This window comes from Dendrobates tinctorius, unplaced genomic scaffold, assembly GCF_039654945.1.
Source record: "Dendrobates tinctorius isolate UK_male_01 unplaced genomic scaffold, ASM3965494v1 ptg000293l, whole genome shotgun sequence".
Taxonomy (NCBI): domain Eukaryota; kingdom Metazoa; phylum Chordata; class Amphibia; order Anura; family Dendrobatidae; genus Dendrobates; species Dendrobates tinctorius.
Genome location: NW_027361960.1, coordinates 25,236,507 through 25,261,938, shown reverse-complemented (window position 1 = coordinate 25,261,938; position 25,432 = coordinate 25,236,507). Strand labels below are relative to the sequence as shown.

Genomic DNA, 25,432 nt, shown 5'->3' with positions numbered 1-25,432 from the left:
TACTTCAGCCACATAAGGTCTAGCATTGTCATGCATCAGTAGGAGCCCCGAGCCCACAGCACCTGCATATGGTCTCACAATTGGTCTAAGGATCTCATCCCGGTACCTAAGGAAAGTCAGGGTACATTTGGCTAGCACATGGAGGGCTGTGTGACCCTCCAAAGAAATGACCCCCCCACACACACCATTATTGACCCACCTCCAAATTGGTGATGCTGGAGGATGTTGAAGGCAGCAGAACGTGTCCAGACTATCACATGTGCTCAGTGTTAATCTGCTCCAATCCGTGAAGAGCAAAAAAACTACTAAAATTATTAAAAACAATTACAATGCTATCCACATAGGATTATTTCCCTTTTTTAAAGCATTAGACATACAATTGCATATATCAATAGCAGCAATAATGTAATTCTACCTTTTTACAGTCCTGGTTATTTTAAGATCATAGATTGGGACATTTGATTACGCACATAGCACCTTAATTAGGGTAGCATCTAATGTTTATTAAAATTACACATTGTTTTGAGATTTTCAGACTTTTAAATGCAACAATAAAAGTTATATTTTATATAACATTACTCAAATTGGAATAGTCAGTGAATTAATTTGCATATTATTGGAGAAACCCACAAAATTATGTACCTTGAATTTATTTAAAAGAAAGTTATACATATAGCAATAAATACATGGCAATTTGGGAGGCTTAGCGAAGATGTCGTGTTTGTTTTTTTAAACTTCACAGTAAACAGTATGTACTAATAAAAATGGTTGACAGCAGGTCTCCGAATAGCTCTAGTAGATGAACAAATGTGACTTATTATAAACCTGCTTTACAGCAACCTGTTAACGTCGAGCACTATTCTATAAGTATCATAACAGAATGACTCACAGTCAAGTACAGGAACAAGCACATTATATAGCCTCACAACCAGCCAGGACATTACACGTGCAACGTGCGTGCTGGGAAAAATGCATTGCTGATAGATTCATTACATGCAGGGTCATACTGGCCCACCGGAGAACCAGAGGATTCTCCGGGGGCCCAGGCACTGACACCTGCTGGCATAATACTGGCCAGCAGGTGCCTAGGGCCCCCACTGCTCCAGGGGCCCCCAGCCAGTGGCTATGGGACCCCTGAGAGAAGGGGGCCCGCCGTGTGCCAGCGGAGGAGCAGCTGGAGACAGGATCCTGTCCCCGCTACTAAAGAGAAATGAATATTTACGCTTCTCCACGCCCCCCATGGGCATGGAGAAGAGTGAATACCATTTCACTTTAATAGCGGGCAGCGTTAGCCGCAGGCTGCCTCTAACACTGCCCGCTTGTAAAGCCCCACCACCACCGCCCCACTCTCTCACACTAACACAAAAAGCACCGCACCACATACACACAAGTCTAGGCAGACAGACACACAGCCCCCCCACCTCTCCTCAAGTTTCCTGCAGCACATCCTGGCGTCCTGCTTCCTGCCCGGCACTTCCTGTCTGAGACAGCGCAGCTGGATGTCATCATCATTCAGTGCGCGACTGTTTCAGACAGAAAGCTACCGACGAGGGAGAGGCTGCCGGGAACTTGCGGAGAGGTGAGTGGTGCTGTGTGTGTGTGTGCGTGTATGCGGTGCGGTGCTTTGTGTGTGAGTGAATGGTGCGGTGCTGTGTGTATGTGGTGCGGTGCTGTGTGTGTATTGGAGATGTATGTATTGGAGACTGGCAATGATGAGGTGGTGGGGAAGGATGATGGCGTGGTGGGGAAAGAGGCAATGATGGAGGTGTTGAAATGGGCAATGATGGGGTAGTGGGGGAGAAATCAATGATGGTTGTGGTGTAAAGGACAATGATGGTAGTGGTGGAAAGGACAATGGTGGTGGTGGGGGAGGAGGCAATGACTGAGGTGGTGGAATGGGCAATGATGGGGTGGTGGGGGAGAAGGCAATGATGCTGGTGGGGTGAAGCAATGATGGATGTGTTGAAATGGGCAATGATGGGGGTGGTTGGGGAGAAATAAGTGATGGTTGTGGTGTAAAGGACAATGATGGTAATGGTGGAAAGGACAATGGTGGTGGGGGAGGAGGCAATGATTGAGGTGGTGCAATGGGCAATGATGGGGGTTCTGGGGGACAAAGCAATGATGGAGGTAGTGGAAAGGGCAATGATAGAAATGGTGGGAGAGAAGGCAATGATGGGGGTGGAGGGGGAGAACACTGATGGAGGTGGAGAGGGGCTGCACTATACCCTATGAGGGGGTCTGCATTATACTTTATGAGAGGGCTACATTATATTCGGGGGGGACTGCATCATTCTGTCAGGGGACTACATTATATTCTGGGGTTCTACAGTATACTCTATGGGAGGCTGCATTATATTCTGTGGTGGGGCTGCAGTATTCTCTCAGGGGACTACATTATACTATATGATGGGGGCAGCATTATGCCCTATGAGGGGGCTACAGTATACTCTGGGGCGGCTGCATTATATTCTGTGGTGGGGCTTCATTATACTAAATGAGGGGGGCTGCAGTATACCCTATGAGGGTGCTACATTATATTCTATGGTGGGGACTGCATTATATTTTGTGAGGTGCTGCATTATATTCTTTGAGAGGGGGCTGCATTATATTCCATGAGAGGAGCTACATTATTTTATGAGGGGGGGGGCTGCATTATAATCTATGAGGGAGGCTACATTGTATTCTATGAGGGGGCTACCCAAACCCCTGCTACATAATTAAGACGTGTAATACCTTATATTATACCCTGATGTTAGCGTGTTTTACCACACAATTGGTGGTCTTGTATTTATTTCAATGTAGCTATATAGTGGGCCCCAAGAATGATTTTTTCTGGTGGGCCCAACGAGCTCCAGTCCGCTGCTGATTACATGTGCTTACACTCCATGTCCTTGCAGATCTTCATACACTGTGCAGCAGGGAAAACATTCTGATATTTAGAATTATGTAACAATACACGAGATGCACTGTAAGCAAAATCTGCTTATTCATTGGCAAAACCAAGCTATGTGCCGAAGTGCATAATATCAATGCTGCAGAAACGTACCACCCAACTAGCTGTATCATTTTATGTCATTCTTTATTTTAGATGCTAAAAGGTGTTCCCTACCCTTGGGGACTTTAATTTTTTACAATTGGGCTTTGATCAGCTTCCTTTCTATTGCTGTGTTATTCTGTTTATGGCTAACTGAAGAATTAGTTAACGGGCTTATCAAGTTCCAGAGAAGTGGGCACCAAGCTGTTAAATACCTAAAATAAACTCAGCAGATACTAATCCTCCCCGGGTCCTGTGCCACTGATCAAGTCCCGATGTTTTGGTTGCAGCGGTGTAGTCACATCAATAGTTGGAGTGGTCGCACTAGCCAGTTATTGAGCTCAGAGGTGGCGACAACCCTTGTCACTGAAGCAGCCAAAACAGTAAGATCAACGGCGCTGGAACCTGTTGAGTTTGTTATTTTAAGTATCTTCTTATCTTAATGATTAATTATAATAATAATTTGCTGCAGACATTTCCGTATCAAAAATGCGTCTCTTGGCAGGAAAAATTGTTGCATAACAAAAACAATCCCCTCGAAAAAAAAAATTGTTTGCAAGGTTTTTGTTTTTTTTTTTAAATACATTTTTTCCCCCATTTCTTTCAATGGGTAAAATTGGAAAAAAAGGCTAAAATAATTGATAGAAGTCTCAGTCATTTTTCTGGGACCGTAAAATGCTCCTTTTCACAGCAAAAACATAATGTGTGCACACATCCTTAGGCCTCATTCACACGGCCATGTACACATTTGCCAAGAAAATGGTATCGTTGTCATCAGTGTTTTGAATCAGTGTTTAGTCTGGGTGTCCAATTAAACCATCAATGACATCAGTGTTTTTCACAGATGGTTAAATAAATGACTAAGTTTCTCCTACACTTTGCAAAGCACAGACAATCACCTGGCTGTACACTGAGGCTACCCCAGTGCTATATGTGTTTTTTATGGACCCATAGACTTGAATTGGCCTTTTTTTTTTTATCAGTGCTGCCAGAAAGAAACAGACAAGTCCGTGAGTTTTACACCAACACAACGCCATATAAAGTTTAGCACTTAGGCTATGTGCACACGTGCAGAATTCCCGCGGATTTTATACGTTTTTGCCGCATTTTTCGCAGCGAAAACGAATAAAATAAGCAACCCATTGAAATGCGGAATCGCATCGCGGAAAAATACGCAGCATGCTCATTCTTTTTGCGGAATCACAGGAATTCCGCACACTTAGGAATGCATTGTTCCACTTACTTTCCGCATGTGGCTATGCCCAACATGCGCAAAGTAAGCTGAAAATGTGCGGATGGTACCCAGGGTCTGGAGGAGATTCTCCTCGAGGCCCTGGGTACCATATCCCTGTAAAAATAGAATAAAAATAAAAAAATCGTGATATTCTCACCTTCCGGCATCCCACGCAGCGTCGCCTGGCCTCAGCGATGCTCCCGGCAAGTCCCGGTCCCAGTGATGCCTTGCGACAGTGACCTGTGATGACGTAGCATCTCACGAGACCGCTACGTCATCACAAGTCATTGTCGCAAGGCATCGCTGGGGTCGGGACTTGCCAGGAGCATCGCTGAGGCCTGGGAACACTGCGGGGGACGCCGGAAGGTGAGAATATCACGATTTTTTTATTTTTAACACTATCTTTTACTATTAATGCCGCATAGGCAGCCTCAATAGTAAAAAGTTGGTCACACTAGTCAAACACTATGTTTGACAAGTGTGGCCAACCTGTCAATCAGTTTTCCAAGCGATGCTACAGATCGCTTGGAAAACGCTAGCATTCTGCAAGCTAATTACGCTCGCAAAGCACTAGTTTTTCTTGCGCATTTCCCGCGGAAATTCCGCACGTGTGCACATAGCCTTATAGTAGGATTTTCCTGACATTTTCTTAGTGAATAATAATAATCTTTATTTTTATATAGCGCTAACATATTCCGCAGCGCTTTACAGTTTGCACACATTATCATCACTGTCCCCAATGGGGCTCACAATCTAAATTCCCTATCAGTATGTCTTTGGAATGTGGGAGGAAACCCACTCAAACACGGGGAGAACATACAAACTCCTTGCAGATGTTGTCCTTGGTGGGCTAACCACTGAGCCACCGTGCTGCCCCGGTAGTTGTATTTTAGAGCATATGCCATGGTCCATAAACACCTTACAACCAAGCAAAGGGATCTCATTACTGAAGCTTGTCAAAAGAAGGGTACAAAAAAGATGGACCACTATGAAAACAGTTGTCAATAAGTGGCTTACATTTGGCACAACAGCGACATTACCTAAAACTGGATGTCCTTCAAAAATTGGTTAAAAAAAAAAAAAGGACCAGAAAACAAATTGGTCCAGGAGGCTGCTTAGAGGCCTACAGCAACATTAACCCCTGAACCCCCGGAGGTATTTTCGTTTTGCATTTTTGTTTTTCACTCCCCTTCTTCCCAGAGTCATAACTTTTTTTTTCATTTTTCTGTCAATATGGCCATGTGAGGGCTTTTTTTGCAGGACAAGTTGCTCTTTTGAACGACACCATTCGTTTTACCATGTTGTGTACTAGAAAATGGAAAAAAAATTCCAAGTGCGGTGAAATTGCAAAAAAAAGTGCACTCCCACACTTGTTTTTTTGTTTTGCTTTTTTACTAGGTTCACTAAATGCTAAAACTGACCTGCCATTATGATTCTCCAGGTCATTACGAGTTCATAGACACTGAACATGTCTAGGTTCTCTTTTATCTAAGTGGTGAAAAAAAAATCCAAAACTTTGTTAAAAAAAAACAAAAAAAAATTTGCACCATTTTCTGATACTCGCAGTGTCTCCATTTTTTGTGATCTCGGGTGAGGGCTTATTTTTTGTGTGCCAAGCTGATGTTTTCAATGATACCATTTTGGTGCAGATACGATCTTTCAATCGCCCGTTATTGCATTTTAATGCAATGTTGCGGCGACCAAAAAAAACGTAATTCTGGCGTTTTTACTTTTTCTTACTACGCTGCTTAGCAATCAAGCTAATCCTTTTTTTAATTGATAAATCAGGCAATTCTGAACATGACGATACCAAATATGTGTATGTTTGATTTTTTTTATTTTATTTTGAATGGGGTGAAAGGTGGGTAATTTGAACTTTTATATATTTTTTTTAAAACTTTTTTTGGCATGCTTCAATGGTGTTCATGGGAGGCTAGAAGCTGCTATATCTTGATCGGCTCTGCTACATACAAGCGATGATCACATCGCCTCTATGGAGTAGAAATTACTCACTTGCTATGAGCCCTGACCACTGGGCGGCGCTCACAGCAAGCCGGCAGTGACAACCTTAGAGGTCTCCAGGAGACCTCCGGTTGTCATGCCAACCCACCAGTGACCTGCGATCACGTGACAGAGGTTACCGGTGGGCGGATTTCCAGCACAATTGCCAGAAGCGCATGTTAAATGCCGGTCAGACTTTGACAGCGGTATTTAAGTGGTTAATAGCTGCGGGTGGATCGCGATTCCACCTGCGGCTGTTCCAGGCACTTGTCAGCTGTTCAAAAGAAAGATGTGGGCTCATCGCCGGAGCCCACATCAAAGGGAGGGAGTCCAACATCAGCATAAATATACACCAGATGTCGGAAAGGGTTTAAAAGTATCTGCAGGGATTACTGGTAAGTACTGAATGTGACAACAATCTACCATATTCTTCAAATATCTAGCCTATGGGGTAGGGTGTCAAGACACAAGCTATTTTCTTACAAAGAAAAACATCCAAGTCCATCTTTGCCAAAAGTATGTGAGAAAAAATGATCTGATGATACCAAGGCTGATTCCTTTGGCCAGAATTCCAAAAGGTAGGTTTGGCACAAAACCAACACTGCGAACGACCAAAAGAAGCACAGTAGAGGCAGCATTAGAGGCGTTTTCCCACTAACAAAAGTTCTTTTTAATCAATAGATCTTGGAATAATAATCATTTCCACAATTGGATGTGTTTAAATAAAATGTTCCTGTGCTGAGATAATCTTATATCTACTGTGCAGGTGAGGAAGCAAAAGAGTATACAGACAGGATAGTACAGGATCGCAACTGATTCTTTCTTTGCAGAAAACCATTGTTTAACCCCTTTACCCCCAAGGGTGGTTTGCACGTTCATGACCGGCCAATTTTTACAATTCTGACCTTTATGAGGTCATAACTCTGGAACGCTTCTATGGATCCCGGTGATTCTGACATTGTTTTCTCGTGACATATTGTACTTCATGTTAGTGGTAAAATTTCATTCAAATAACTTGCGTTTATTTGTGAAAAAAACGGAAATTTGGCAAAAATTTTGAAAATTTCGCAATTTTCCAACTTTGAATTTTTATGCCCTTAAATCACAGAGATACGGCACACAAAAAACTTGATAACTAACATTTCCCACATGTTTACTTTACATCAGCACAATTTTGGAACCAAAATTTTTTTTTTGTTAGGAAGTTATAAGGGTTAAAAGTTGACCAGCGATTTCTAATTTTTACAACACCATTGTATTTTTAGGACCACATCACATTTGAAGCCACTTTGAGGGGTCTATATGATAGAAAATACCCAAAAGTGACACCATTCTAAAAACTGTACCCCTTAAGGTGCTCAAAACCACATTCAAGAAGTTTATTAACCCTTTAGGTGCGTCACAGGAATTTTTTTGAATATTTAAAAAAAAATGAACATCTAACTTTTTTTCACAAAAAAAATACTTCAGGTTCAATTTTTTTTATTTTACCAAGGGTAACAGGAGAAATTGGACTGCAAAAGTTATTGTGCAATTTGTCCCGAGTACGCTGATACCTGATTTGTGGGGGGGGAACGACTGTTTCGGCGCATGGCAGAGCTCAGAATGGAAGGAGCGCCGTTTGACTTTTTCAATGCAAAATTGGCTGGAATTCAGATCGGACGCCATGTCACGTTTGGAGAGTCCCTGATGTACCTAAACAGTGGAAACCCCCTACAAGTGACCCCATTTTGGAAACTAGACCCCCCAAGGAACTTATCTAGATATGTGGTGAGAACTTTGAACCCCCAAGGGCTTTACAGAAGTTTATAACGTACAGCGGTACAATTAAAAAATCATATTTTTTCCACAAAAATGATCTTTTTACCCCAATTTTTATTTTCCCAAGGGTAACAGGACCCTAAAAGTTATTGTGCAATTTGTCCTGAGTATGCTGATACCCCACATGTGGGGGTAAACCACTATTTGGGCGCATGGCAGAGCTCGGAAGGGAAGCAGTGCCATTTGACGTTTTTGGCTGGAATTGAGATCGGACATCATGTCGCGATTGGAAAACCCCTGATGTACCAAAACAGTGGAAACCCCCACAAATAACACCATTTTGGAAACTAGACCCCCTAAGGAACTTATCTAGATGTGTGGTGATAACTTTGAACCCCCAAGGGCTTCACAGAAGTTTATAACGCCCGGGCGTGAAAATAAAAAATTCGTATTTTTTCCACAAACATGATCTTTTAGTCACCATTTTTTTTATTTTCCCAAGGGTAACAGGAGAAATTGGACCCCAAAAGTTGTTGTCCAATTTGTCCTGAGTATGCTGATACCCCATATGTGGGAGAAAACTACTGTATGGGCACACGTCGGGGATCGGAAGGGAAGTAGTGACGTTTTGGAATGCAGACATTGATGGAATGGTCTGCGGGTGTCATGTTGCCTTTGGAGAGCCCCTAATGTACCTAAACAGTGGAAACACTCACAAATGACCCCATTTTGGAAACGAGAACCCCTAAGGAACTTATCTAGATGTGTGGTGAGCACTTTGAACCCCCAAGTGCTTCACAGAAGTTTATAACGCTCGGACGTGAAAATAAAAAAATCATTTTTTTCCACAAAAATGATATTTTTGCCCCCAATTTTTTATTTTCCTAAGGGTAACAGGAGAAATTGGACCCCAAAAATTGTTTTGCAATTTGTCCTGAGTAGGCTGATACCCTACATGTGGGGGTAAAACACTGTTTGGGCACATGGCAGAGCTTGGAAGGGAAGGAGCACCATATGACTTTTTCAACTCAGAATTGGCTGGAATTGAGATCAGACGCAATGTTGCATTTGGAGAGCCCCTGATGTGCCCAAACAGTGGAAACCCCCAATTCTAACTCCAACCCGAACCCCAACACACCCCTAACCCTAATCTCAGCCCTAACCCTAGCCCTAACCCTAATGGAAAAATGGAAATAAATACATTTTTTTAATTTTATTATTTTTCCCTAACTAAGGGGGTGATAACGGGGGGGGTTTGATTTACTATTTATGGCGGTTTTTATGTTTGGCGGCTGTCACACGCTAAAAGACGCTTTTTATTGTAAAAATAGTTTTTGCATCACCACATATTGAGAGCTATAATTTTTCCGTATTTTGACCCACCGAGTCATGTGAGGTCTTATTTTTTGCGGGACGAGTTGACGTTTTTATTGGTACCATTTTCGGGCACGTGACATTTTTTGATCGCTTTTTATTCCGATTTTTGGGACGCAGAATGAACAAAAACCAGTGTTTCATGAATTTCTTTTGGGGGGCGTGCGTTTACACCGTTCCGTATGCGGTAAAATTGATAAAGCGGTTTTATTCTTCGGGTCAGTACGGTTACAGCGATACCTCATTTAGGTTGTTTTTTTTATGTTTTGTCGGTTTTATGCAATGAAAACTATTTTATATAAAAAATAATTATTTTTGCATCGCTTTATTCTGCGAGCTATAACTTTTTTATTTTTTCGCTGATGATACTGTGTGGCGGCTCGTTTTTTGCGGGACAAGATGACGTTTTCAGCGGTTCCATGGATATTTATATGCGTCTTTTTGATCGCGCGTTATTACACTTTTTGTTTGGCGGTATGATAATAAATCATTATTTTTTGCTTCGTTTTTTATTTTTATTTTTTAAGGGGTTCGCTAAAGGGGTTAACTAATGGGACAGTTTTATAGGGCGGGTTGTTACGGACGCGGCGATACCTAATATGTGTACTTTTATTGTTTTGGTTTTTTTTATTTTCAAAAAATGAATTTATTGGGGAATATTTTTTTTTTTTACTAATTTATTTGGCGATTTTTTTAAAATTATTTTTACACTTTTTTTAATTTTTTTTTTACTTTATTACATAGTCCCAGGTGGGACATCACTGTCCTGTGACAGATCGCTGATCTGTCACATCACAGATCACTGTGACAGATCAGCAATCTGTCACAGGCATTGAAGAAGACTTCCTCTTGCCTGCGCTTTGCAGGCACTGAGGAAGCCAGCTTCCTGCAGGCCCCCGTCGCCATCTTGGATTCGGGGGCCTGGAGGAAAGGAGTCCCCCGCAGCAGCGCTGCACATTGCGCTGCCGTGGGGGGCTCAGGGAAGCAAGGAGGGAGCCCCCTCCCTGCCGATGCTTCCCTTTAACTCCCGGTACACCGCGATCGTGTTTGATCGCGGTGTGCAAGGGGTTAACGTGTTGGGGGCGGTCCGTGACCGCCCCTGACACATTGTTCCGGGTGTCAGCTGTGATAATCAGCTGACACCCGGCCGCGATCAGCGGCGCTCACCACGTGGGCGCCGCTGATCGCGGTAGACGTACTATCCCGTCCATGGGCATAGGGGCCCGGGTCCCATGGACGGGATAGTACATCGGATGTCAGGAAGGGGTTAAAAACAGGAAGGGAAATTTTTTACCTCATAAAAAGAATCAGCAGTGATCCTATGCTGTAATGTCTGTATACTCTTGTTTCCGCCACTGCCCAGGATCAGTGTCCCTCTGCATGGTCAGACACAGCTGGAGCACATTTATAATTATATATTACTAGCTGAAGAGTCCGGCGTTGCCAGGGCATAGTAACTAACTGTCACCCCGCTCTCTCCATCCGCAGGCCCACTCTCCACTCAACGTCCCGCTCTCACCCTACGAAGCCCAGCTCTCCACCCGCCGTCCCGCATTCTCCTTCAGCAGTCCCGCTCTCTCCCTCCGCAGCCCCTGTCTCCACTGGCCACCCCACTCTCCCTCAGCAGCCCCGCTGTCTCCTTCCACCGTCACGCTCTCTCCTTCCCTTCCGCAGCCCCACTCTCCAATCGCCGTCCCACATTCTCCCACTACAGTCCTGCTCCCTCCGCAGCCCATGTCTCCACTGGCCGCCCCACGCTCTCCCTCCGCAGTTTCACTCTCCACTGGCCGTCCCACATTCTCCCTCAGCAGTCCCGCTCACCATCCCGCTTTGTCCCTCCGCAGCTCTCGTCTCCACTGGCCGTCCCGCTCTCCCACAGCAGCACTGCTTTCGCTCCGCAGCCCCACTGTCTCCCTCTGCAGCCCAGCTCTCCATCCACCATCACGCTCTCTCCTTCTGCAGCCCCACATTCTCCTACTACAGCCCCGCTCTCCACTGGCCATCGCGCTCCCTCCGCAGCCCTGCTCTCCGTCCTTTCTCCCTCCACAGTCCCTGTCTCCACTGGCCATCCCGCGCTCTCCCTCCGCATCCCCGCTCTCTCCCTCCACAGCCCCTCTCTCCACTCGCCGTCCCGCTCTCTCCCTCCTAAGTCCCTGTCTCCACTGGCCATCCTGCTCTCTCCCTCCGCAGCCCCGCTCTCCACTCGCCGTCCCGCTCTCCACTCGCCGTCCCGCTCTCCACTCGCCGTCCCGCTCTCCACTCGCCGTCCCGCTCTATCCCCTAACAGCCCTGCTCTCCACCCACCACCACACTCTCTCCTTCCGCAGCCCCGCTCTCCATCAGTGTCCTGCTCTCTTCCTCTCAAACCCCGTCCTCCACCAGCCAGTGGGTAAGCTATGTGGAGTGGGTGTGACTTGATACACACATACACTCAGTGTATATATCAGCATAGGGACATGTTGTTTAAAACACATCCAATTGTAGAAGTTATTATTATTCCAAGATCTATTGATTAGATCCTATGGAGCTTTTTTTGGACTTCATACCCTGAGGAAGAAGTAGTTCATGCTTCGAAACGCGTTGGGAATAAAAACATTGATCTTTTAATACATCGGTAATTGTGCAATATGTTAAGCAACGCACGAAGTCCAAAAAAAGCTCCATAGGATCTGATGTGTCGGCGGTCGCTTGTTTGACCCTTGGACGTGCAGCAGCTGATCACTAAAGATATATGTTTTAACTCTCCTACAGCAGGTGAGTAGATTCTATATACCTTTATAACTTTATCATCGGATAAGACCCTATTTGCGCTCTTTTGTTCCTATAGTGCAGAATATTGAAAGAGCTATTGATTAAAATTAACTTTTGTTCATGGGAAAACCCTTTTAACCTCTGGGGAAGTTTTTCAGCAGCTGGAACAGGGGCTTTGGACAAGGTGGAAGGAATCATGAACAGTTCTAAATATCAATCAATTTTGCTTCAAATCCTTCAGACTGCTGCTGAAAAGATGAAGATTAATTTAATCTTTCAGCAAGACAACAACATACCCCCAAATAAACAAAAGATTGGCTTCGAAAGAAGATCAAAGTTTTGAAATGGCCAAGACAATAAGAAACCATCTGACAGATTTGGAGAACTAACGTAAGACAGAATGGGCAAAGTCTGCCACATCTAGAGGTGCCTTACGGAAAGACTCGTACCCAAAAAGTCCAGAAGCTGTCAGAAATGCAAAGACTACTTTAAACCAAGTATTAGTTTTGGTGTGAATGTTTATGCAATCATATTAGTTTAGTTCTTTATTTTTCCAACGAGAATATTACAGTTTACTTCCCAACTGAATTGTATAGATATAGATTATGTGTTGACATTAAAATTGGAAAAAAATCTGGATTCTTCTTGGTATGAATTTTTTCACAGGACAAAAACCTGGCATTCTAGCATGGTATGTAGACTTTTTTATATCCACCGTATACCAGAAGTATAAAGATCACGCTGTGAGGAAAATATATTATGTCGGCATGCAGCATATAACGTAGCCGTCATTCTCTATGGGACACAGTAAGATTTGTCACCGCATGCTTCATTTGGAAGCTATTAAACAACACCTGTCGTAGATTGTGTTTGTCTATATAAAGTAGATGACGATATGCTCAGAATATGCACTTATTGTGGTTATGGCAGTGGCACTGCATTCAGTAACGCTCCGCTGAACATGCAGGAACAGGATCAGGGAGGCATCCACACAGGATGTTTATGGGAAACACGCTGCTCCGCCTCTACTGCACTTTTCTCATAAAGCTTCCCACAAAGCAAATAAATGGTTTGATGAAAAGAATTACCTTCAAAGTTATATTCCTTATTTACACACCAACACCAAACTTGTCATCATTTCAGCATGCAAGAATCTAATGAAAGGGTGTTTAATAAAGCAAAGCAAAACCTGGAGGATAAGTCCTATATAAAGTGCTTGAATGAACCTGAAGGAGGTTGTCTAGTTTGCAAAACTCATTTACACACACTAACATAGAAAAGGGGTGTCCTTTAACTGAAAATCTACTAGTCAAAGTGGAGAGACCGTATAAATAGCCTCTCGCCATCTGGAGGCCCTTTCCAGGCCTGATTTACAAAGAGAACTTGCCCTTGGGTAAAGGCCTATTATACCATCAGTGTGTGATGCACCTGGGTGGAACTTCCGAACATGACTGAGACAAACGTGGATCTCGACCTTAGGTAATAACAGAACTTAATCACTCGCACCTTCTACATTGGCATTGTGCAGATGAAGCATCAACAGGGCATGTTATAGTTTTGGAACATAGAAGAAAACTTAAAGGCAAAGTGCAGGCACAACATACTGATGACCTGTCAGTAGCACAGCTCATCAAAGACAAATTGGTAGGGGTCCGACACTGGTAAGTCCCACCAATTATCTGTTATTTCCTCCAGTAGCAGTGTGTCTACTGTGCTTCAGGGAGAGACGTGAGGGCATGGTCTTCTTCTGGTTCTTTGCCCCCCGCCAGTCTCCTCTGCTGCTGACATCATTGTGTGGGTGGCGTGTGCAGTGTGAGTTGGCATCCTGTGTGTAGGACTTCAATGAAATAGCACAGAGGCAGCACATGACCAGTTCCGTGGTTTCAGATAATTTCATAGCCGAAATCTTCATCTGTGCATGCGCCGTCTCCATTTTATGGAAGTCCAGCACACAAGACACTAACTCACACTGCAAACGTGTCGCCCAGACGATAATGGCAGTGGCGCGGAATTTTAAAAAGGGGGCAGGTCACTGCATAATCATGACCTGTGCAAGAAGCAGAGGAGGCTGGTGGGGGGGCGAAGAACCAGAAGACCCTGCCCACAAGACGTTATTTTATAAAAACTTCACAAGAGGAGTATTCCACAACGATAGAGCAGATCCCTTCACATCAGGTATCAGATTAACCAGCATCACAATGCCATTATGGACATGCCTTTAGTTTATATGGCTAAATCCTGCTGACAGGTTCTCTTTAAGAGCCACTGTGCAGTAAGTTGCAGCGGCCAACGCATAATGAATGGAGTTGTACTTTTCATCTCCATGCAAATGTTTTACATCCAGCAGCTGCAGGAGTAAATAACAGATAATGGGTAGACACACACACCGTGAATAGATCATCAATGTGGTGACCGGACAACACCCTTAATATACACATGTAGCTCTACATACCCCCTATTGAAGCTCACGTGAAACGCGCGTCGGGGAGCCTCTGCCACCAGCAGGTTAGGTATTCTTTAATCAGCTGCTATGTTTACTTTGACTCATGTTTTCTCTTTGTGACTTTTAGGCTGTGTGCACACGCTGCGGATTATGTGCGGATTCATCCGCGCGGATTTTGTAAAATCCGCAGGTGAAACCGCAGGTCAAAAGACCTGCGGTTTTACCTGCGGATTGCTCTGCGGTTTTGCCCTGCGGGTTTTCATCTCCTCAATAGAGGAGATGGCAAACCACAGGAGAATCCGCAGAAAGAATTGACATGTCAATTCTTTCTGCTGATTGAAAACCGCAGATAATCCGCGCGGAAAATTCCGCACCGTCTGCACTGCGGTTTTTGATTCCCATAGGGAATCATGGTACTGTACACCGCAGCAGAAACTGCTGCGGGTCCGCAGCGGCCAAAACCGCTGCGGAACCGCAGCAAAATCCGCAGCGTGTGCACACAGCCTAATAGGTCCTTATTTGCACATCTGACACTTTCTGTCTACACACTTGTGAACTTTAGTCATTTTACCTATGGCTTTAAACACATTGTTGTCACATGGCAACACTTTTTGAATTACTTTAAAAATTATTTGAAGATTAAATTGCCCTTGTAAAACCTTATTTAGGGCTTTGGATATCTGTTGCCACATGGTAATATTTTTGACCACTTTAATTTTTTTGCATGGAAGTATAATTGTCAATATTAAGAAATTTAAAAGTTTTTATGCACTTTGAAAAATATTTTTCTCTTCATAACTTGACTATTATTTCTTAGCCATGTGAATTTTGTTTTTGTGCATTTTTTGACTTTTATTAGGAGGATATCTACATTTTGCACAGCAGCTTTTTCAGATAGCCTTATGTTTGGCATTCTATTGACATTTACATTCTTTGGGATGATTATTTACCATCTATTTACCTTATTTATGTGCACAGTTGTCCAAGACAAGATAAAGAGTTTTTTGTAACCTATCAGTGGACGAGAATACATATCTGATGCACTCAATCATTATACCTCTGTCCCACAGTTTTGTCTTTGAGTGATCCTGCTGTTGGCAGCTACCTTTTTGCATCTATACATCTCTGTTTTGGACCATTACTATGAGTACTAATTTTATGATGTATTAATAAAATGTTTGCTTTAATAAAATGTCTTTTTTACTAATGGTATAGACTTCCCCTTTTTTTATTGAATATATCGCATATAGGAAGTTATTAGGCCATATTGTTTGGTATACTTATATAGATATACAGTGCCTTGCGAAAGTATTCAGCCCCCAGGAACTTTTCAGCCTTTTCCCACATATCATGCTTCAAACATAAAGATACCAAATGTAAATTTTTGGTGAAGAATCAACAACAGGTGGAACACAATTGTGAAGTTGAACGAAATGTATTGGTTATTTTAAATTTTTGTGGAAATTCAAAAACTGAAACGTGGGGCGTGCAATATTATTCGTCCCCTTTACTTTCAGTGCAGCAAACGCACTCCAGAAGTTCATTGTGGATCTCTGAATGATCTAATGTTGTCGTAAATGACTAATGATGATAAATATAATTCGCCTGTGTGTAATCAAGTCTCCGTATAAGTAAAGGGACCGAATAATATTGCACGCCCCACTATTCAGTTTTTGAATTTCCACAAAAATTTAAAATAACCAATAAATTTCGTTCAACTTCACAATTGTGTCCCACTTGTTGTTGATTCTTCACCAAAAATTTACATTTGGTATCTTTATGTTTGAAGCATATGTGGGAAAAGGTTGAAAAGTTCCAGGGGGCCGGATACTTTAGCAAGGCACTGTATAAATATTTGTACTTTACTCCACTATCTTACATAATGTACAAAAATGTGATTAAATTGACAGTATTGTTAGGCATTACCGACATGTCAGAACTCCTGTGGAAAACTGATCTCTGTAGCCTTTGTAGACTACTTAGCTAGTGAACTTGGATTAGCAGCTTAGAAACTTGAGACATGTCAGTGTTGTTTAGGTTCCCCTCTAATGCTCTGTTAAATTCACAAATCGGGCTTACCAGTAGGTTCATACTCCGGGGAAATCTATAGGCATATGTGCCAGACATCACCCATAGGGCCACATGCAAGAGAAACAACATTACTTGGCTTTATCTCAGGCAATCCCAAAGAAAATGAATGGCGAGGAGGTACCTGGGATCAGTATAAATCCAAGTACTCAGTTATCCCCTATCCTGTGGGCTTGATACATACCTTTCACTAGCCCCTTGAACAAGGAGAGCAACTAAGGGCAATTTAAGTGACAGGGTGCTTACTACAAAAACAGATAAGTAATAAGTGCCAAAGCCCTTTAGCCACAGAAGCTTAAAGGAATTTTCCACTTCAAACCTTAGGCTATGTGCACACGTTGCAGATTCTGTTGCGTTTCCGCATCGGTTTATAGTACCATGTTATCCTATGGCATTTCAAAACCGCTGTGCTCACGATGCGTTTTTTTGCGCGGTTTTGCTGCTGTTTACAAACCGCAGCATGTCGTTTGGGCGGATTCCGCAGCGGTTTCACACCTTTAACATAGTAGAGGTGTGAAACTGCAGGGCAAAACCGCAGGCAAACCACAGGTCACTTTACCTGCGGTTTTACCTGCGGATCCGCGCGGAAAAACCCGCAGGTGAATCCGCAGCGTGTATAGCCTTAGGCTTCCTATGTGCATGTCAGCAGAAGACCAAAGTAGCAGAGGAAAGGCTGGGCTGGAGTGACAGGGGTTACAGGGATTTATGATTATTCTATCTTCAGGAACATAGTGCTCTCCTGCCTTCCTGCTACAGTGGGGAGGGGGTGTGCTCCTGAAGACTGACAGTTCGGACAAGTAGCATGGTCACACGATGGTCTTAAGGCTGGTTTCAGACTAGCGCATTTTACATGCAGCGCACGGCACTGCTAAGCCCCGCCCCGTTCGGTCATTTCCTCCTACTATCGCACACGGCTGCATGCGATCTGCGCACCCTATCTTTAGCATAGGGTGCGCAGACCATGCGCTGGCTGTGCGCTAGCAGGATTTTTGCGTGAGCTGCGTACTTTTGAAGGTGCGCCGGTGTGCGCCGAACGCACCATGTTGCATTTTGGGGTGCTCGGCGCACCTTCAAAAGTGTGCAGCGCACGCAAAAATCCTACTAGCGCACGGTCTGTGCACCCTATGCTAAAGATAGGGTGCGAAGATCGCATGCAGCCGTGTGCGATAGTAGGAGGAAATGACCGGACGGGGCGGGCAGGGCTTAGCGGCGCCGTGCGCTGCATGTAAAATGAGCTAGTCTGAAACCAGCCTAACACTGCACTCTCCCTTGCTGCAAGCAGAGGCGGCTATCCCCCTGCAGCATGGCAGAAAAGTAGGGGGTAATGAAGCTGGCTGGATCCAGTGATTGGGCAAAAGTCAAAGTAGTGATCGCACATGTGCGCTCTTAAGGTCCCGTTACGTTTAGCGATGCACCAGCGATCCCGACAACGATACAACCCGGTCAGGAACGCTGGTGCATCGCTAAATGGTCGCTAGTGAGCTGCCAAACAGGCAGATCTCGCCAGCGACGCAGCGATGCTCGGCGGTCGTTACTTACCTGTCACACACAGCGATGATGACGACGACTTTCGCCTGCGTCAATGCGTCGCTCGTCGGCGCCAGTGGGACAACAGCGAGAAGAAAACGGCCCAGGACGTTCTCGCGCGATCAGCGATATCCAGCGGGGGGGGGGGGGGGCGGTCGGATGTAAGTGTCACATGTAGCGAGATCGCAGCAGAATCCGCAGCGTGTGCACATACCCCAAGGATTAAAATAAACAAAAAACTCCTGCTATTGGTTCAAAATCTGGCTCCGACAGAATAAAGGCATGTTGGAAGACGTCCTTCATCCAAATGAAGAAAAAACAAAAACTAAGGCTACTTTCACACATCAGGTTTTCGGCGTCAGGCGCGATCCGGCGTCGTGCCGGAACGCCGGATCCGGCAAATGTTTTGTAAAACCGGATGTGACGGATCCGGTTTTCTGCCGGATCCGTCTTTTTCTTGACAGACAAAACCGGATCCGTCTCATCCGGTTCATCCGTTTTTCTATCCGTTTTTCGACGGATTACGCCGGATCCGGTTTTTAAAATTGACCCTTGTGGCTACTGAGCATGCTCAGACCAAAAAAACCGGATCCGGCCACCGGATCCGGCTTTCGCAGGATCAGGCGCATTGCGGCGCTCATAGGCTTCCATTTTGTGAAAAAGCCGGACGCGCCGGATCCGGCGTGTCCGGCTTTTTCGCCGGAGACAAAAAACGTTACAGTAGACGTTTTTTCCAGACGCCGGATCCGGACACATTGCCGGATCCGGCGAAAACCGGATGAAACGCATGGCCATCCGGCGCGATCCGGCGCAAATGCAAGTCAATGGGGGGGAAACCGGATCCGGCATTGCATTTCGCCGGATCCGGTTTCTGTCAAAAGCGCCGGATCGCGCCTGAAGGCGAAAACCTGATGTGTGAAAGAGGCCTAAGGAGTTATGGATGTGGTCTGTGTACACGCCATTCATTTCACTGAGCGTATGAAGTGGAATATCGCTATATGACCAGATGTAAAGGTCATCCATCCTTATAGCAGCCTGCTCAGCTGTCATGTCAGGGGAGGCAGAATGATTGCTTATGCTATGCCACCACCTGTGAGCGGGCACCATACAGATATACATACACAATGCCCCCCGCCTGTGAGTGGGCACCATACAGATATACACAATGCCCCCATCTGTGAGCGGGCACCATACAGATACATATACACAAAGCCTCCACCTGTGAGCGGGCACCATACAGATATATATACACACACAATGCCCCCAACTGTGAGCAGGCACCATACAGATATATATACACACACAATGCCCCCAACTGTGAGAAGGCACCATACAGACATATATACACACACAATGCCCCCAACTGTGAGCGGGCACCATACAGACATATATACACAAACAATACCACCTCGCCACCTGTGAGCGGGCACCATACAGATATATATACACACACAATGCCCCCAACTGTGAGCGGGCACCATACAGATATATATACACACACAATGCCCCCAACTGTGAGCGGGCACCATACAGACATATATACACACACAATGCCCCCAACTGTGAGCGGGCACCATACAGACATATATACACACACAATGCCCCCAACTGTGAGCGGGCACCATACAGACATATATACACCAACAATACCACCTCGCCACCTGTGAGCGGGCACCATACAGATATATATACACACACAATGCCCCCAACTGTGAGCGGGCACCATACAGATATATATACACACACAATGCCCCCAACTGTGAGCGGGCACCATACAGACATATATACACAAACAATACCACCTCGCCACCTGTGAGTGGGCACCATACAGATATATATACACACACACAATGCCCCCAACTGTGAGCGGGCACCATACAGATATATATACACACACAATGCCCCCAACTGTGAGCAGGCACCATACAGACATATATACACACACAATGCCCCCAACTGTGAGCGGGCACCATACAGACATATATACACAAACAATACCACCTCGCCACCTGTGAGCGGGCACCATACAGATATATATACACACACACAATGCCCCCAACTGTGAGCGGGCACCATACAGATATATATATACACACACAATGCCCCCAACTGTGAGCGGGCACCATACAGACATATATACACAAACAATACCACCTCGCCACCTGTGAGCGGGCACCATACAGATATATATACACACACACAATGCCCCCAACTGTGAGCGGGCACCATACAGATATATATACACACACAATGCCCCCAACTGTGAGCAGGCACCATACAGACATATATACACACACAATGCCCCCAACTGTGAGCGGGCACCATACAGACATATATACACAAACAATACCACCTCGCCACCTGTGAGCGGGCACCATACAGATATATATACACACACACAATGCCCCCAACTGTGAGCGGGCACCATACAGATATATATATACACACACAATGCCCCCAACTGTGAGCGGGCACCATACAGACATATATACACAAACAATACCACCTCGCCACCTGTGAGCGGGCACCATACAGATATATATACACACACACAATGCCCCCAACTGTGAGCGGGCACCATACAGATATATATACACACACACAATGCCCCCAACTGTGAGCGGGCACCATACAGACATATATACACAAACAATACCACCTCGCCACCTGTGAACGGGCACCATACAGATACATACAATGCCCCCGCTTGTGAGTGGGCACCAAACAGATACATACAATGCCCCCACCTGTGAGCGGGCACCACAGATACATACAATGCCCCCGCTTATGAGCGGGCACCATACAGATATGTATACACAATGCCCCCACCTGTGAGCGGGCACCATACAGATATATATACACATAATGCCCCCACCTGTGAGCGTGCACCATACAGATATATATACACAATGCCTCCACCTATGAACGGGCACCATACAGATATATATACACAATACCCCCTCCCCCGCCAGCACACGGGGAGGGGGCAGTCGCCAGCACACGGGGAGGGGGCAGTCGCCAGCACACGGGGAGGAGGCAGTCGCCAGCACACGGGGAGGGGGCAGTCGCCAGCACACGGGGAGGGGGCAGTCGCCAGCACAAGGGGAGGAGGCAGTCGCCAGCACACGGGGAGGAGGCAGTCGCCAGCACACGGGGAGGGGGCAGTCGCCAGCACACGGGGAGGGGGCAGTCGCCAGCACACGGGGAGGGGGCAGTCGCCAGCACACGGGGAGGGGGCAGTCGCCAGCACACGGGGAGGAGGCAGTCGCCAGCACACGGGGAGGGGGCAGTCGCCAGCACACGGGGAGGGGGCAGTCGGCAGCACAGGGTGAGGGGGCAGTCGGCAGCACACGGGGAGGAGGCAGTCGCCAGCACACAGGGAGGGGGCAGTCGCCAGCACACGGGGAGGGGGCAGTCGCCAGCACACGGGGAGGAGGCAGTCGCCAGCACAGGGGGAGGAGGCAGTCGGCAGCACAGTGGGAGGGGGCAGTCGGCAGCACAGGGGGAGGGGGCAGTCGTGCGCGACATTCCCCCCACAGTATAAATATATATCACCTGAATAAGCTCCGCTTCCTCTCACCCCGGCTGCCGGGACCGGAAAATGCCTGTGAAACTTGCCGGACTACACTTTTCCCCGCCGCCTCCTCATCTCCATATCTCCTCCTCACACATTCAAACGGAGCGCTGCGTCACTTCCGCCCTCCCCGAGCCAGTCCGCCCTGTTAGGAGCCCATACAGGCTGGCATCTTCAGTAGTGAGCCGGCTAGACTGTATGGGCTGCAGTTAGGACCTGGTAGGAGCCCATACAGTCTAGGCTCGACCCTGTCTGCAGCCGTCAGCCTCCTGTTACTTTGCTGTCCATAGAGACAGACGGCTACTGTTGTATTATACCGTGCCGGCACCGCACGTCCAGTCACTAATAATAATCGCTAGGAATAAGAAAACGTAAAGTATACAACTGCTGCAAAGAAACACGGAAATTAAAGTAAAATTGTAACACTGCATTGGCCGGGAATCGAACCCGGGCCTCCCGCGTGGCAGGCGAGAATTCTACCACTGAACCACCAATGCTCGCTGTTATATAGGTGCTCACAGAGACTATTGGAGGATGAAACATAGCTGACAACGTGGTTTCAGATATAATGTGATTGTTTTCTGCTGTATTCTATAAGGAAAGTAAGGGCTCATACTCACAGAGAATACAGACGAGTGCAATCCAATAAAATAATCAGACTGCACTCGGACCAACGTTATTCAATTGGTGGCACTGGCTTCTCATCTGCGATTTTTTTCTCAGCTGAAATCGGACTGAGAAAAGTTTGCAGCATGCTGTATATTGCTGCGTATCTCGGACAAGACTCGCCAATGCAAGTCAATGGGTGCGAGAAAACGGAAAAATGGCACAGCACTCGCACCATACAAGTGATGTCCGATTTTTACCCACCAGTGTCCTTTGAAAAGACGGCAATTCATGTCCGGCTACTGTAAAATCACACTGACAGCTCGCGAAACATTACATATATACACATGGAATATAGAGAGAGAGAGTCCAAAAAACATGAAGCAGCGCTCCATATAGCAGAAAAATCGCGCTCTTCATTGGCCCATGTGGCGACGTTTCGGTCCTGAGTGCAGATCTTTTTCAAGCCTGCACTCACCAAAACGTCGCCACATGGGCCAATGAAGAGCGCGACTTTACTGCTATATGGAGCGCTGCTTCATGTTTTTTGGACTCTAATTACAAGGTTTGGTACATGCGTATGAAACGTTGCACTCGGTATTTTAGTGCTGTGCATTTTTTTATGATATATACAGTACAGACCAAAAGTTTGGACACACCTTCTCATTCAAAGAGTTTTCTTTATTTTCATGACTATGAAAATTGTAGATTCACTCTGAAGGCATCAAAACTATGAATTAACACATGTGGAATTATATAATTAACAAAAAAGTGTGAAACAACTGAAAATATGTCTTATATTCTAGGTTCATCAAAGTAGCCACCTTTTGCTTTGATTACTGCTTTGCACACTCTTGGCATTCTTTTGATGAGCTTCAAGAGGTAGTCACTGGAACTGGTCTTCCAACAGGCTTGAAGGAGTTCCCAGAGATGCTTAGCACTTGTTGGCCCTTTTGCCTTCACTCTGCAGTCCAGCTCACCCCAAACCATCTCGATTGGGTTCAGGTCTGGTGACTGTGGAGGCCAGGTCATCTGGCGTAGCACCTAGAGTTGAGCGAAACGGGTCGGTCATATTCAAAAGTCGGTGACTTTCGCTGAAGTCGGGTTTCATGAAACGACTTCATAGCGTGAGGTCGGCCACGAGGTCGGCGACCAGAGCGCCAAAGTCGCGTTTCAAATGATGCGTCCAGCGCCCTTTTTCAGCCAATGATGGAGGACGCACACTGTGGGCAACGCGATGACATAGGCATCGGTCACCACCATCTTTGAGAAGGGCATGCAAGTGATTGACTGGCTTTGTGTGGAGTCACAGGGGCTATAAAAGGGCGTGAACGCCGACCGCCATCTTACTTCTGCTGATCTTAGCATAGGGAGAGGTTGCTGCTGCTGATTCAGAATAAGGGAGAGCATTAGGCAGGGAAGAAGAACCAAAAAACTACTTCTGCTGTTAGCGATTTCCACTGTACAACGCAACACTTTGTGTGCAGTGACAAGGGAGGCTCTATTTTTGTGCATCAGCTCTGTTGGTTATTAGGCTGCCTTATAAGGCTCCCTGATAGCTGCATTGCTGTTTGCACACTGCTGTGCAAACTGCTTTTTTAAAAGCAAAAATACTTTTCTTCCTCTTTTCTGCACAGTTACCAAGCGTTCATTTTTCCACCCTTTTGTGTGTGCAGCAGTCCTGCTTATTAGGCTGCCTGCGTCTGTACTTGGACTGAGAGCTTCATTGTCAGCGTCCTCAAATCTCTAGTGAGATCCAAATTCTCACCAATCCTATAGACACCCTCCACCTTGTATACACCATCCAATGTCAGCCTGTTACATTGAGGTGTAATCTCTCTTAGGCCTGAGACAATAGTTCAGCGTCCTCAAATCTATAGTGAGATTCAAATTCTCACCAATCCTATAGACACCCTCCACCTTGTCATACACCATCCAATTTCAGCCTGTTACATTGAGGTGTAATCTATCCTGTGCCTGAGACAATAGTTCAGTGTCCCCAAATCTAGAGTGAGATTCAAATTCTCACCAATCCTATAGACATCCTCCACCTTGTCATACACCATCCAATTTCAGCCTGTTACATTGAGGTATAATCTCTCCTGGGCCTGAGACAATAGTTCTGCGTCCTCAAATCTATAGTGAGATTCAAAATCTCACCAATCCTATAGACACCCTCCACCTTGTCATACACCATCCAATTTCAGCCTGATACATTGAGGTGTAATCTCTACTGGGCCTGAGACAATAGTTCTGCGCCCTCAAATCTATAGTGAGATTCAAAATCTCACCAATCCTATAGACACCCTCCACCTTGTCATACACCATCCAATTTCAGCCTGTTACATTGAGGTATAATCTCTACTGGGCCTGAGACAATAATTCTGCGTCCTCAAATCTATAGTGAGATTCAAATTCTCACCAATAGTAGATACACCTTCTACCTTGTTTTACAGTACCATATAGCTGGTGGCATTTTGGGTACATTTTCACAAAAATGAGGAAGTATGGTGGAAGACGCCATGGAAGTGGGCGGGGGTTGCCAGCTGGTCCCGATGGTGGTGGTAGTTGTGTTGCATCTGTTGGTAGTGGCAAAAGCACAATAACACCTAAGGCAGGAGGTGTTGAGCCTGCGTCATCGTCTGGCTCCACAAAGCCTCGAAGGCTCTTTTCTGGGAGTAGGTAAACCACTTTTAAAGCCGGAATCTCAGAAACAAGTTTTGGCTTACATTGCTGACACAGCCTCCAGCTCTCACGCCTCCTCTTCTGAAGTTTCAAAAAATAAAAGTACTGAGTCGTAAGTGGAGGCTCCTGTTCAGGAACAACACCTTTCCTTGTGTCCTTCACCTCTACCAAAAGTGAAGGATGTGGCAGGCCACACTACCGATTACTCCATGGAGCTCTTTTCACATACAATGCCTGGGTTAGCAAGTCAAATTGTGATTTCCCCAGTCCAAGATGAATCTGACATGGAGTGCACTGATGCACAGCCACTGCTAAATTTTTCTGCTGGTACATTCACTCAGAGCACTACAT

General features: G+C 45.7%; 1 protein-coding gene and 1 non-coding gene across 5 annotated transcripts in view; both read right to left on the bottom strand.

Moving 5' to 3' along the window:
- KATNA1 (katanin catalytic subunit A1) overlaps positions 1–21,975 on the bottom strand; it is a 70,698-nt gene extending 48,723 nt beyond the window's left edge. The window contains exon 1 of one of the 4 annotated variants that reach the window (XM_073560197.1): positions 21,772–21,975. The gene's annotated coding sequence lies outside the window, so the exon portion shown is untranslated. Of the gene's footprint in view, positions 1–199; positions 306–21,771 lie in introns of those variants that run through there. The other 3 variants (XM_073560194.1, XM_073560196.1, XM_073560195.1) reach the window with 3 other exon arrangements.
- A 241-nt stretch (positions 21,976–22,216) lies between these two features.
- Positions 22,217–22,287, bottom strand: TRNAG-GCC (transfer RNA glycine (anticodon GCC)). The gene has a single exon. It is a non-coding gene; the product is annotated as a tRNA-Gly (tRNA).
- Between the last annotated feature and the right edge of the window lie 3,145 nt (positions 22,288–25,432).